The sequence below is a fragment of the Sinohyriopsis cumingii genome, chromosome 3, assembly GCF_028554795.1.
Source record: "Sinohyriopsis cumingii isolate HCF-2022 chromosome 3, ASM2855479v2, whole genome shotgun sequence".
Taxonomy (NCBI): Eukaryota; Metazoa; Mollusca; class Bivalvia; order Unionida; family Unionidae; genus Sinohyriopsis; species Sinohyriopsis cumingii.
The window spans coordinates 131226409-131241493 of record NC_142963.1 but is presented as its reverse complement, the minus strand read 5'-3'; the positions used below and the strand labels follow the sequence as shown (position 1 = coordinate 131241493).

General features: G+C 35.9%; 1 non-coding gene across 1 annotated transcript; it reads right to left on the bottom strand.

Moving 5' to 3' along the window:
• Positions 1-14800: 14800 nt before the first annotated feature.
• On the bottom strand, positions 14801-14872 carry Trnaw-cca (transfer RNA tryptophan (anticodon CCA)). The gene has a single exon. It is a non-coding gene; the product is annotated as a tRNA-Trp (tRNA).
• Positions 14873-15085: the final 213 nt, after the last annotated feature.

Sequence of the window (15085 nt, the reverse complement as noted above, 5' to 3'; positions counted from 1 at the left end):
GTGGGTGGAGGCGCTAATTAGCCCACTCCCACAATATTGGCTACACAGAATCAGAACGTTTGTTAAAGTTTTCTTTACCGTTATAAGGTTAGCACTATTTCCTGATAACACTCAAAATGCAGGAATTTCGCCTCCCCCCATTCGTCCCCACCAGGGGTTCCACCCCAGAGCTCTTGACTACGAACTCATTGAGTCCGTCAGATCAGTTAGTGGTATTTATCATGATGCAGCAAATTCTATGAAAACATTTAACGGAAAGAAAATTTGGCAGTTAACTTTTCCAATAAAACTTCCTTAAAAAAACACCATCTTGGTTTGACAATGTCGTATAGCTATTACAAGTAAGCCCTAAGATGGCGAAGAAAATTCAGAATGCATGTACAATTGAATCAACATAAAGATTAGCATTTTGATATCTAGAAATATGAATTAATCTATTTCAGGAAACAAGTGAAAGCAATATGAATTATAAAAATAAAATAGACAAATACGTAAGTAAAATTTATGAAACTTTTTTGTTACATTTTATTGAGCTCAGTAATTTACGCATAAGTCAGTATCCCTTCCGCAGCTTGGTATGACCATTTTTTTCAGAATTATTGAATTTTTCTCGTTCTTCTTACCATCTGCAAGAAAATTAAAATCTTACTATAAAACTTTGATACAATAATCTGAGTAAACTAAAGTATGAAAAAGCCGTGGTAGTATATATTTTATGGACATTGTACCAATATCAATAGTATTAAATAATATATTAGCCATTGGCTTATTGTGCAGAGAAGTGGTCAGCAACTATCATTACTTTAATTCTAAATAAAGGTTATGCAAATGAACCTTCAAATTATCGATACATTATTTTATTACCCCCCCCCCCCGTAATAATAGAGACATTAGTTTATTATATGTAGTAGGCAAACATTTTTCACATCGATTCCACAAACTTGGATAAGCGAGTGGGTGGTAAAAAGAATGGATCATTTGGCGAAGAAGAAACCGTGTTATAAAATTATTTATGAAAACATACGGATAGGTTGTTTACCGGTGGAGCATTTATCCATGATGAACAAGCCTTTACTATAATTAATAAAAGTATTAGTTGAGAAAATGTTATAAGTTTTAGGGCAATTTAAAATGATGCAAAGGCCTGTGTTGAGTTAAAATTTTATACGTGACGTGTTTGATTGCCTTCTGGATGTATGCCAAGGTTGCGTTTTATCGCCTTTCTTTTTTCTTAGCAATTTGCAAACCGTCTTTGCAATAGGGAAGTTTCTAAAGAAACAGTTGAATTATTTTTACTGTTGTACGTAGGCGATGAAATTATTATTGCTCAAACTCTGAATAAAAATACAAAATATTCTCAAAAGCCTGCATCAGTGCTGCATAAAGTGGAAATTAAAAACGAATAGTGAAAAATAAGGTTGACTGTATTTCATACAGATGGTTAACTCAGACGTTGTAAAAGTGGTTCTCAGGTTCTGCATTGGTAAAAACTGAACCATATTATAACTATCAAGGATGCTTATTTTCTTAACAAATCTCATGGTACATGTGTCGAAGATCTTTATCTCAGCAAATTGAAGGCTATGCATAGTGTGTGTGTGTGTGTGTGTGTGTGTGAGAGAGAGAGAGAGAGAGAGAGAGAGAGAGAGAGAGAGAGAGAGATTTGGATTTTTAATGTAGCTAGAACAATTTTTTTTTCCAGTTATATCGCTACGATGTCTGCATTGTGGCAGCTTATAGTGATGTCTAATACTGGGGCATCATGCCGTACACATGTAGCATGATGTCCCACCCAATTACATTATCCTGACACCAGGCTGACCAGTCATAACACTAACGTCTTACTGCTATCGCGCAAAGCGAGGCAGCTGTTAATACCAGTTTTACAAGTCTTTGGTATGACTCGACCAGGGTTCGAACTCGCGACATCCCGCATCTGAGGCGGACGCTCTAACCACTCGGACTTTGGAGAGGTCAATGTATTGCACTTGCAGACTCTAATAAATTGACTTGTCAAAGATAGTTTTAATGCAAGCAACAGATTTCAAGCTGGTATTGTTAGAATTGTTGCTAATATAACTTGTGAGATTTCTTTAACAGGTGTGTTTGGAAATAAAAGGCACTTGTCGATAATAATCAGACACTTGGATTACTTTTATTTTATTTCATTCCTATTCCTCTCATATATATATATATATATATATATATATATATATATATATATATATATATATATATATATATATATATATATATATATACATGTACTATTTACATTATATTATATCTCTTACATATTTGAACTAAGATCATCGAATACTGAGCGTAATCTCCGATCGACGACAAACAACGATCTCCAGATTCCTTGGTCAAAAACCAATCATTACAAAAGCTCATTTTCTGTATCAGCACCTACTGTATGGAATTCCTTACCAATGAGGATGCCTAATTCAACTTCCCTTGCTTCTTTCAAAATATCATTTAAGAAATTCCTTCTAGACCAGCTGGAATGACATATTAAAAGCTCTGAATAGAAAACTTTAAAATCATATCCATAATTGATATATATTTGTATGTTTCCCAGTATAGTCATTCATGTCAAATATGCACGAATGAGTGTGCGACGATACATGGTTATGTGCACGAACTTCTATTTTTATTTTTTTATTACAAAAAACTGAGGACCACATGGCAGATGGGTCAGCCATGACCAAATGTGTTATCCTCGTTAAATATAGTCTATTATTATCATTATTGTTTACATATATATGTACAGTTACTGTTTACATATATGTCTACATGTACTGTTTACATAGATATCTACATGTACTGTTTACATATATATCTACTTGCACTATTTACATATATATATCTACATGTATTATTTACATATATATCTATATGTACTATTTATATATATCTACATGTACTATTTACATATAAATCTACCTGTACTGTTTGCATATATCTTTTTTGATAACTTTAATTATCTGCATATGGTTTTATTGTGCAAGGAAAAATAAAAAAGAAAAAGAAAACAGAACTTTTTTATTTGTAAAAGAAATATTATGTGATTTCCTTAAAAAAAATCCCACATTTGAATGGGGTAAGCTCAAATCTTCCAAGGGCAAGTACAATTTTCCAGGCAGCTGCATTTTTGTAAAATTTGTAAAAAGCCCTATCCATTTTGTGTTTCTAACTGCATTCACTTTTTATTTACTGATGATGTGTAAATGCGTATAATTTTTTCATGGAACTATGCACTAATTTGAGTGGTGTTTTTCAACGTCTAGACAAAAGGATATAAAGAGTTAAACATCACTTTGTACTTGAGTTACCTCCCTTGCATTAACATGTACGTCATAGCGAACAGGAGGTAATATCCACATAGGCAACAACCGCAAGTTACTTTTCATTTGCCATTATTTACATACCCTCCATAATTTATGTCATTTTGCAAATATGTCCTTGGTATATCCAAGTATATTCCTAATACATTAATACATAATGAATTAGGAAGACCTGGTACATGCAAAATTTAAGGTACAAGCGTATTTTGAAATATTAGTTTTGAATCCTCAAAGTGACAAAAGATATATTTCCTAAACAATGTTACAAATCATAGAACATTGTGACTGCTCGGCTAAAAATGCTATACAGCTTTTATTCATGTGTTAATTTTGCAATGTTTAATGTATTCAGGTGATCAAAGACCAAAATATATTTCTTACAATGTTTATTTTGGTGTATGTCTGTAGATTGCATCTGACAGTGGTTCCCAACCTTTCTTGGCTGTGACCCTGAAAAATAGTTTCTGAGCCTCACGACCCCGCTTCCACGTTTTGGTAAGTTTTGCACCCCGTCCCCCCAAAGTCCTGGCGACCCTCCGCGAGCCTCCAGAACGTCCTCTAATTTGGGTCGCGACCTGGGGGATGGGAACCACTGCAATAAATAATAGCAAACAAACTCAAATAAACCAGGGACAATAAAACAGCACTGCGCATACCAGCAATGTTTCTTTTGCTTTAAATCAAATCGCAGAGTTGTTGTTGTTGTTGTTGTTGTAGGGTTTAACCCCATTTTTCAGCAGACGATAGGCTATACATGGTGGCCAGTATTAATGGTGGAGGAAGAACCCGGAAAAACCCAGGAGAGAACCACCGACCCACGAGAAGCTATTGGCAAGCTTTCCCACATACCCACATTGGCTGAATCCGAGACTCGAACCCATGCAGACAGAGGTGAGATGGTGTGATCCTTAACGGACAGCGCTTTAGACCACTCGGCCACTCGGGGCCCCAAAAATCGCAGAGTATTTCAGCGTATACTGTATAGAGGTGCAGACTGCATAATTAATTATAAAAAATATCGCAGAAACTGATTATGAAACAAAAACAAACGAGATTCACTAATAATGATGAAAATACAGACGAAGACGGCAAAGTCTGTCCAAGTACCATAAAAGACAATACATCCGAATTTACCGCTACTGTCATTCAAGGAGCATGAGGTTATAAAAAATATCCAAAGGTATTTCATTCTTCATGACTCTTTTGTGATTGTCAAGACCTTAGTAGAACAAACGACCCAGATCAAGAGTTATTAATACCATATAATGATGAAAAATACATCTTTTCCAGAAATTATATTATAGCTGATAGATTTGTAAATAAAGGCGAAGGCAAAAAAGTTTGAGTTACAAGAAGATATTGTTATCGGTTTAATTAACAATCCTTTGAACAACTTGTAGAAAATCTAAATTATGATAAATTCAAAGACACAAAAAAAAAACATTTTGGAGAGCAATGCGTGAGCAGAGAGAAAATCTGAACTTCAACGCATAAACATGGAAACATAATGTTTAAGGAAAGATATTTTCCTTTAACTTTTTTAACGAAACTATATAATACCTCCAATGTAAATTCAAACCTTATTGAAGAATGAATTATTCAATGATACAATGAAACAGTTTGTAATAAACCGGTCTCCTAGCATGACGGCAGAGCAGGTAATCGTCACGTAACCGGTAACGGCAGTACACGCATGATAAGAACGAACGATGTTTCTTAGCAAGACAAAATCGAGTTGAATCAAGCAATAGAGATAAACCCATGCTAATGAGGAGGTTGTGCTGATATCAAATGATCATCTGGGCTGCAGTCAATCAACCAAACTTTTGTTATATCTCCTTCATACGACGCTTGATCTTGGGAATACAAAGTCGATGAAGGTTCTCTTTACAAGCCAGCAGAGGGTTTCGATAATGTGTCATATCCAAATGTTGTAGTCTAAACCAAGGCTCACAGCACACCCTCAACGCTCATTTGATGAGACTTGCATGAGGCGAATCTGGTCGTGAGACCCCAGTGTACGCCAAGCATATCACTCACTTTAGCCAAGGCACGATGGTTTAATGTCGTCTTTTCCAGTCTTTACTGGAAGATAGGGATATTGTCGGTCCCTACGATTCTCCGTGCTTATCATGTTGGATTGAAAGCACTGCCTTAGACTGGATTTTGCATCGCCGCCTTTCACGACGTATCATAGAGAATGGATGCCTTTTTTGTTGTCCGCTGGTGGAAAATGATAATTATAAGCTAGATGCATCTTTAGAGCCACATAACCGTCTGATCTGAACATGAGCATTAAAAAAGCCCACCCTGCATGTCGAAGTTAAGGTTTAAAAAGAAAACATGCAAGAAAACAAACAAAACCAAACAACAAAACAAAAAGCAAGCAAAGGAAACTGTTTTATATAAGCTTCAGAGAGGTTCTTGCTAACATATTGAATTTATCTGAGTTGAACCATGTCAAAATAAACCCTAATTTATACTTAGGAAACAAGGTGAGAAATCTGAATCTATTCGTGTCACATTTGGCAAGCAAGTCAGAGAGGTTCTTATCGTGACCTATATCTCTATTCGTGTCACATTTGGCAAGCAAGTCAGAGAGGTTCTTATCTTGACCTATATCTATTCGTGTCACATTTGGCAAGCAAGTCAGAGAGGTTCTTATCGTGACCTATATATATTCGTGTCACATTTGGCAAGCAAGTCAGAGAGGTTCTTATCGTGACCTATATCCCTCTACCGTGATGCCTGAATGTGTCAGAGATCATATAGCTGGAGTCTTTGACGATTTTTGAATTTAATACGATGGATTAAGAAAGTGGACTGATGCTTATGAAACAGGTGACAAAGCACGTGCCCGTGCAGTTAGTCTTTAGGTTAAAGGAATCATTAGACTTCTTAATCTCCTTGTCTGTTAAGGCCTACCATATGTCGTTTCGCCAAACATTCTATGTCGACCGAATAATAAAATCCAAGACCAGTAGTCTGTTCTTTCATCCACTCAAGGAAAGTCGAATATTTCAAAGGGACAACAAAGACGTAAATTTGTGGAAAGCAATCCGTCACATAATCACGTATACTTGTGATGGTTTAAAAGGCTAAACAAAGACTTTCGGAGGGGATTATGTCATGTCTTTCATTTTACCGGTGAGGGATTTAAAACCAGGGATGATTTTGTTCGGGAAGATATGACCGGTTTTTTTTAATATCCTGTGCATATTTTGTATGTACTCAGAGTTGTTCAAGAGTGTTCATGAACTTAAGATTTCTGTCAGTGAAAAAAAATTAAAACACTCCCTCTTGGATAAATTCAAAACAAAAGTAACTAAATTAAGCGTAAAATATGTTGGACTGGAGTAGAGGGTGGGACTGATGAATGAAAGTGAAAAATGAGCAAGGGACAGTTGTCCTCTTATTAGCAAAAGATATGAAGAGAAGGAGTCAGACATTAGGACTCTGAGGAGGAGTTGAGATGGCCGCCAGATCCTAAAGCTAGTGTAAATCTCTCTCAAGTGTTGGTGTTTTTTTTTAATAAGTTACAAATGTGATGGAATGATTCAGGTTGGAAATATCAATATGTGAACGATTCTTGTTAAGATATATCGATTCTTGTTAAGATATATCTTCTAGGAGGAATTCCTGAGGTGTTCGTGATTTAGAAAGAAATCGTTGTGTTTTTTTTTTTTTTTTTACTTCTGGGGAAGCCCTTGGTATTATTTCTATCGTATGCTCAGAACTAAACTCACTATTTGACACTATTGTATTTCTGTGCTTAGCTGTGGACATTCATCTATTAGGTGTATTAGTAGCTAAATATAATCACTTATGATGAGGAAATAATTACATTGCAGTTCCGGTATTAGCGTCAGTATTAATTCTGAGTAAATAGTCCAGACCACCATCAACTCAAGTTTGCAGGGACAAAGGAAAGAAAGTTTAAAACCAGGTTAAACACTAACTCTTAATTCAGTAGAACACAGAACCCATGAGATTTTATTATTGACACTGAGGAACAGAGTAGAGTTAGTTAAATCCTGAAGAACTTGCAAGAAATTTAATTGACCCTGAAAGCGAAGGTATCAACTCACTTATAAACAAAAGACGAATTAAGTGGGGTTATGTCCGAAATTGTGTTTCGACTGTTTGTCAAAATGAAAACAGTTCAAAAGAGAAATGAAAGATAGGATGACAGATTTATATGAAAGGATGGCGTCTCTAAAGTGGAAAAAATAACAATTGAATTTTTTATCTCGAAAATGCCAATTAAAAAAAAAAGAAAAGGAAAAAGTGAGTTCGAAAGAAATACTCAAAACAACAGCCATTCGGGAAGACGACACAACACAGAAAGGAAACCAGAACTAGAATATTCCAGAAGACAAACAATGTGAAGATTTATCAAGACACAAAATGAAAATTTAAAAACCAAAATAACGCAGTTAAAGAAGCTACATGTAAACACATGGATTTGATTGACACACTTTCTATTAATAGAAACCACGGACCAAAAGGAGTACCAATTTATGTAATAATGAAACTTGGAAATGCTGAATCTAAATATGGGTCTCATTAACAGACTTTCTAAGCAGTCAAAGAGAGAATATGCCTGGTACTTTAATTGACTTGTCTATGCCAAAACAAAATCAGGAGGACAGATTTGTCCTTTTTCATGACACTGATTAATTACACATCATATGGCTCAATGTGTGGTTAAAATGTATGTATGTATGTATGTATGTATGTATGTATGTATGTATGTATGTATATATGTTTTCTTCTTCTTTTTCTTCTTCACACCCATCAAAAAAGAGCAGAGAACCATGATATGTGTAAATTATTCCATATCTTGTGCTGCTTGTTGTGAGGTTTTATATACATCTTTTATACTTTGTGAAAATAACCTTTCACTGTCATAAATATTATGATACTTTTTAAATATCAAAATGTACGTAGAATAGTTGCTGGTTTGACACAAACAAATAAATACCTTAATCAGCCAGTAAAGTCAATCAAACAAGATACTTATTTTAATGTGTTTAATAAATAGTATCCTTTTTATCTCCTCACATTGGGGCCCCAAATGGCCGAGTGGTCTAAAGCGCTTTCCGTTATGGATCACTGCCATCTCACCTCTGTCTGCGTGGGTTCGAGTCTCGGATTCGGCTAATGTGTGTATGTGAGAAAGCTTGCCAGTAGTTTCTCATGGGTCGGTGGTTCCTTTCGGGGTTTTCCCGCCATGTATAGCCTATCGTGTGCTGAAAAATGGCGTTAAATCCTACAACAACAACAACAACAACAAATCTTGTCTCATTCGTTTAGTTAAGCAAAATAAAATAAGCTTGTGTTATTGTTCCACGATATTAGTTATCTTGCACGGCATTATTTATGGGTTCTGTAGATTATACTATGGCATGGGTAAAGTGCTTTTAACAAGTACTCTTTGTTCAAGCTGCTAATAAATCATACCCAGTCTTGGCTATTTAACCTGTAACTGGAAATAACGAGTAGTAAATCCCCAGTAACTGCGTAATACGAGAGTAATTTGATTGTCTTAATTACTCATCTTACCCAGCTGCGATTAGTCATGTCAATTATATCGGTAAGACAGAGTAAAAAGTGCCAGGAGCATCTATAGCAGCTGACTTATAGGGATTGAGTAATAATTACAGTAGGCAAGTATTAAGTAATAATTACAGTGGGCAAGTTATTCGTGCTATGCATGCTGCCGCTTGATTGGAGAGGTGTAATATTGACCATATGACATGTTTAACAATAGTTAACATTATTGGCTGAATATTGTCTCTAGCAGCCGGCAATGACTGATAGTGATGATGATGATGGCGAAGAAGATAATAAATATTGTTATTATTGTTATAGACTCTGTTTCAAAGTGGTCATTAAAATATTTTAAGGTTCATTCCTTGTCCCCATTTTCTTTACTCACTACCAGAATAAGCTGGTCATTATAAGGCCCAGAAGAATGTCTAAAACTAATCCTAAATCTTTGCATACGTACATGTATGCATTAACATTAGCACGGATAATCCTCCTAAGTTTAATATAAGTGTGCATTAGCACGGATAATCCTCCTAAGTTTAATATAAGTGTGCATTAGCACGGATAATCCTCCTAAGTTTAAAATATTCATGCATTAGCACGGATAATCCTCCTAAGTGTAATATAGGTACGCATTAGCACGGATACTCCTCCTAAGTGTGATATATGTACGCATCAGCACTGATAATCCTCCTAAGTTTAATATATGTACGCATTAGCACGGATAATCCTCCTAAGTTTAAAATATTTATGCATTGGCATGGATAATCCTCCTAAGTTTAATATATGTACGCATTAGTACGGATAATCCTCCTAACTTTAATATATCTATGCACTAGCTTATCATGGAATAAGGTTTTGTCATGACTCGTACTGCCATTGATTTGTGGCAGTGTTGGTAATTCCATGTTTCTATCCAACACTTTTCTTTATCTTATTGTATCCTACTTACTAGGATACTTACATCCCATAGTCATTGCAAATCATTACAGTACTATAAACTTCAAATTATTAAAGGTGTATTTGTGTGTGTACTTAAATATGCATGTTATTATCATGTGTCTCAGTTGATTAAGGTTTAATCAAATAATCCTTTGTTTCATATCACATTTGTGATGAAATTATAGCTGATATATTAAACTATGAACTGTCAAATTAAAATTGTATCAATGAATGGAAGAGGTCTAAACAGTTCCAGGTTTAAAAAGAGATACCCTCCGCTGGGTTAAAAAGATGTATCCGTTATATGTGTGTGATTTATCTGTGATTTAATAATACATACTGTTATGCCGCAGACATAGCATGATGTTCCACCCAGTCACATTATCCTGACACCGGGCCGACCCGTCCTAACACTAACCTCTTAATGCTGAGCGCCAAGCGAGGCAACTGTTGGTACCATTTTTATAAGTCTTTGGTATGACTCGGCCGGGGATCGAACCCACGACCTCCTGCATCCGAGGCGGACGCTTTAACCACTAGGCCACCGGAGCGGTTTTCCATCATATGTTTACAAAAAACCCAAAATATTGCTGAGACTGAGAAATATTTGGTGGCAGAATTGGGTTCAATGTGTGTATTTAGTCATAATATCTAGCACTAGTGCTGGTGCTGCCTTTCTCTTGGATGCGAGAGGTCGCGAGTTCGAACCCCAGCCGGGTCATATCAAAGGCATAAAAATGGTACATACAAATGCCTCGCTAGGCATTCAGCATTAAGAGGCTAGTGTTAGGACTGATCGGCCAGGTGTCAGTATAATGTGACTGAGTGCGGCGTGATGCCCCAGTGCTAGATATCACTATAAACTGCCACAATACAGACATCGTATCGATATGACAGAACGATTGTTAAAGCTACGTTCAAAATCCAAATCGCACGCACACACACACTCTCTCTTTTTAGAATAACATTGAAATGTCTATCTCTATAATAAAATGTGACGGTGATGGTAGATACACTGCGTTATGCATGTATATATTGATTCATTGAAATAGACTAATTTTGATCAATTGATATGATCAAAAATATATTGCTAGTTTTGATAATTCTTCTATTATCCTTTGTAGTGACTGGAATGTTGTTCAGGACTTGAAATTCGACGCATACAATATTATTCGCGGTAGAAATCTCATGGCCCGAACAGCGAACCAGTCAGTATATTAGGTATGAACTCGATTTACTACATCCATGGAGAGTTGTCAGTCCAGATGCTAGATTATTTATCTGGAGACTGTCCAGTCCTATAAAACAAAGCAGATGAGATTATTTCCTGATTTAAGAGGACATGTTTCATATTTGAACGATTAAGCTGTTGTTCTAGTGTACAAAACACACCACTCTGATATGACTCTCACCTTATCCTTATTAACACTTCCCAGAGACCATTGTTATTGGAAATTTAATGCAATACTTCTAAAACAAAAGGAATACACTGATATAGTTAAACAATGTATGGCAAATACTGTTGAAGAATGCCATATTCAGGTGATAGTAATAATTTGCAACAAAAAAAGCTATCATGGATTGCAAGTTTAAATAAAATATCTTCCATGATAGCGTCGGCCCAAAAGTGCTAAAATGATCTATTATCAAGTACTGCACTGACTCGAATCCTACGAGACTTTGTATGTTTATATGCAACCACATCAAACCTGGTAGAGTGTTTGTAAATTATAGTACACCACCCCCCCCCCCCAATCCGGTCAGCTTGTACATTCCCTTCTGACTTTAAAAACTAGAAACATCAAGGAAATGAGAAGAAGAAAGAAAAAAAATGTACAAAACTTACTGATTTCATTCATTGGTTTATTATTTCTAACTGGATTTCCACGAAACGATCATTAACATTGTCGCCTTCATCGTATTTCAAACCTAACAGGGCTTCAGCACTAACATGGCATCCATAACGAATGTAGTCTCAGTCTATTTTTAGAGCATTTTTCCCTGTCTCCTTTTGGTGGTGATACAAGAGTTAGATTTAGGCATTCTTGGTATGGATTTAAAGGCAATTGTTTCTTCTTTATAATATGAGCTTATGGTGTGGTTGTCTGTGTATGTTTCGGTGACAGTGTACACTGAGTAATCATTTCTCAGGGATGATCCGGAAGTGAAACCTGTGTTCCATTGCACGTTGATTTGTTTGCAGTCCAGCCTCTCAAAGAAATACCAGTGAACCTATGACAAGAACTTTACCTTTAAGTCATCTTTGAGGTTATTTTGGATTAACATATGATTTGTATTGATTGTCACACAGTGGAAAGTTCAGTACTGAGAAACAAATGTAGAGAATATAGAGCAAAATTAATTATGTTCTGGGTCCTGTTTGTTTGTTAACAGAACATGAATGCCTTCAGATCAGTATCGGTCTTTTGCGTCAAGTCGAGAAAAAAACCTCGGATATAATTCATCGCTATTGAGAAATATATTCTGAACTACTTTAATTCACATGAAACGATATGGCAGCAGAACGAGACAAAGTCACAATTGAAACTTTTTCAGTCTTTGCTGTAGTAGCATATGTGGTGCACTGTTCGGAGGTGAATCACCAAACACATCAAATAGATATATATTCCTACAGCTACTTCTGAGGCTGATGGAAATAGCCGAGCGATGTTCCGATCGACCAGAAGTGACGTGGTTAATAAGATCGGAATATCGCTCGTCCATTATCCGTCAGATCGTGAAATAACATCGGAAGTGGTCGTAAGAATACGTATCAATTTGATGTTAGGTGACACGCCTCTGGCGGAGTGCACCGCACATGTTAAGATAACGAAGTGTTTACCTTATGTGTATCTTTCTATCCACCCCGTTACGGAAAATGAACTCTTCCAGAAACCGGAAAATGACTATGCAGACTTTTCGTGTGTGTGTGTGTGTGTGTGATTTGTATTTTTAACGTAGCTTTAAAAAAATTTCAGTTATATCGCTAAGATGTCTGCAATGTGGCAGTTTATAGTGATGTCAAACACTGGGGCATCATGCCGCAGACATGTAGCATGATGTCCCACCCAGTCACATTATCCTGACACCAGGCTGACCAGTCCTAACACTAACCTCTTAATGCTGAGCGCCAATCGAGGCAGCTGTTAGTACCATTTTTGTAAGTCTATGGTATGACTTGGCCGGAGATCAAACCCACGACCTCTCGCATCCGAGACGGAGGCTCCAATCCCTAGGCCACCGGAGTGGTGCAGACTCTTCGTTTACATTGAAAACTTCCGTTTGGTTTGAAACTGGAAAAAGATGATATAGTTAGGGATCGCTTGACAGCAATCCAATTAGAAATTGTAATTCAGTCTTTTGTGAATTGTTTTATTATTATCCTTGATGCTTTTCGTTTTTAAAATGAGGATGGGTACAAGCTCGGGGTGGGGTGGGGGAGGACGGAAACTATCAGTTTCATTTTCTTTTAATTTAAGTAAATTTTTGAGTCTGTTTCTCAGATGAATAGGCTTTTAGTACGATTGATTTGCGACTTAATGAAACATTAAAGACAGGGCTGGTGTATAAAGTTAATCAAGCAGTTATGTTATTAACACTGTATATAGAGACGAACAGACCCCTGGATTTTCACCTGACTGGTTAATGATCACCTCTGTTATTTCATAACAAGATCCGGCGTTTTACTCGTACAGGTGCAACCATCTGGGTTCAAATTCGTCGCACAGAAAATCAACCAGGATGTATGAAGAAATAAGGAAAACCGAAGTACCTATCATTTGCACAATACTTGTCCGTGATTTATCTTTCAGCTTACTGTATATTTAATAGCTTGATAAATGTTGAAACGAAGCTGCGCTGTAGATGTATGTATTGGAGAAATGAAACGCTTAACAGTTTAATTTCGATCTTTAAAAATAAATGCACTTGGGGATTATCCATCCTCATATTCGAAGTTATGACGAATTTTTCGCATAATGCGGAATAATCGTACATGTGATCAGCTGATTTCCTAGCTTGTTACTGGTTTAACTTGCAGTGACAAATGACTCGTCGTATTGATGAAAGGTCATCAATTGGTTTAGCTTGCAGTGACAAATGACTTGTTGTATTGATGAAAGGTCATCAATAGCATTTTCAAGTATACTTATCCTCAAAAGCCGATTTATTGTACCAGAACTTAAAAGGTATTTATTTAATTATTAATTTCTAGATATCAATTAAAGAAAAAAATAAAGTTTTTAATGCTATAAGATTGTTAAAAGTTATATTATTAAATTCGCTGTTAGAATATTTGTGTTGTTACAAAATAAGCTTCCCCCTTTTGACCCCTCCTCCCCCCACCAAAAAAAAAGACAACTGCAAATCAAAATTAAACGTCAGTATTTAAAAAAAAATATTTTACGTCAATATTTAATGGCCGAACCCTCAGGAACTCTTCGATGTTTACCTGAAATCTCTTTGACAAAAATGTACAAAGACTAATTTATATTATACCATCTTTCTTGCTTTCAGCAATTCTAATGGCAAGTAAACAATACAAGATTCAAAAATAAAATAATTAAAACAATTGGATCTTAGAATATTTTCTCACTAGAGAAACGTTAATTCTTGAGGATGAGAATTTGATTCTTTGTTCAATAGTTATAATAGAATTTGAATTCGAAGTCTAGTTACAATAAACCAATTAGTATCAAGCAGATGAAACAGTGAAGATCTAATCGTCAGTAAGATATCTCCTTGAGATGTTATCATTGAACCTTCCAATCTGGCAGATAACTATCGTTCGTATGTCCCGTTTAGTTGATAGAAAAACATGCACACCGACTTAAGAATGAAACTGGAAAATATATACTTTTTTGCCTCTGTTGTTGATGAGGATAGACAGCAGACAAAGGTACACAGTTAGTGGCATTACACATCTACAAAAGAATTAAAAAAAATAAAACATTACTTGACCCCGACGTGATTCGAACACGCAACCTTCTGATCTGGAGTCAGACGCGCTACCGTTGCGCCACGAGGTCATTTCATGCTTGTTGGTTCGTAGATTATGTATATATACTAATTTAAGCGTATATTTTCGGTACACACTATGAAATTGATGTATGTACATTATGGTGTATACATGTTTCGGACTAAACCACGGTGGTTCATTGATGCAAATGTTCCTGAAGTCTGTATACGAAAGGACACTTGATTGGTCTAATTAACGCATTGTCGTAACCGAGAAATTGTCT